The 446-nt window shown below is 71.5% G+C and overlaps 1 protein-coding gene across 1 annotated transcript in view; it reads left to right on the forward strand.

Annotated features, from left to right (window-relative positions):
- TRAPPC9 (trafficking protein particle complex 9) overlaps positions 1-446 on the forward strand; it is a 133,557-nt gene that overhangs the window by 61,731 nt on the left and 71,380 nt on the right. The gene's annotated exons all lie outside the window — the stretch shown is intronic.

The raw sequence follows: 446 nt of genomic DNA on the forward strand, positions 1-446 counted from the left end.
CGCGCGCGGGCCCCTCGGAGCCGGCGGACGCACCGCCTGGAGCCGGAAGATGGCGCCGGCCACAAAGCCCGAGGGCCGCGTCCGGATTGGGCCGGCGCCGCAGTCTCTTCTGGGAAACGTAGTCTCGGGCGTGAGCGAGGCGGCAGGCGCCGCGGGTGGATCTCGCGAGGGCTCCAGGCCAGGGGGCGGGGCCGGCCGGGCTGGGTGCCGGGCCAGGTGCCAGGCGCTCTGAGGCTGGAGGGCGGGCCCGGGATGCCACAATAGGGCCCATGTGGGGTGCTCGCCAGGTCACGGGCTGAGGCCCGCCCAGAGAGCAGCTTCTTGAAGCTGGTGAGGAGGCAGCTTGCGGCAGATGTGAGGTGGGCCGCGTGAGCGGGGGAGTTCCAGACGCGGCGAAGGTCGCGGGGCCTGGTGATGTTTGTTCTCTTTCATCTTTCACGTCTGTA

This window comes from Condylura cristata, unplaced genomic scaffold (genome assembly GCF_000260355.1).
Source record: "Condylura cristata isolate star-nosed mole 26May11 unplaced genomic scaffold, ConCri1.0 scaffold00009, whole genome shotgun sequence".
Lineage (NCBI taxonomy): Eukaryota > Metazoa > Chordata > Mammalia > Eulipotyphla > Talpidae > Condylura > Condylura cristata.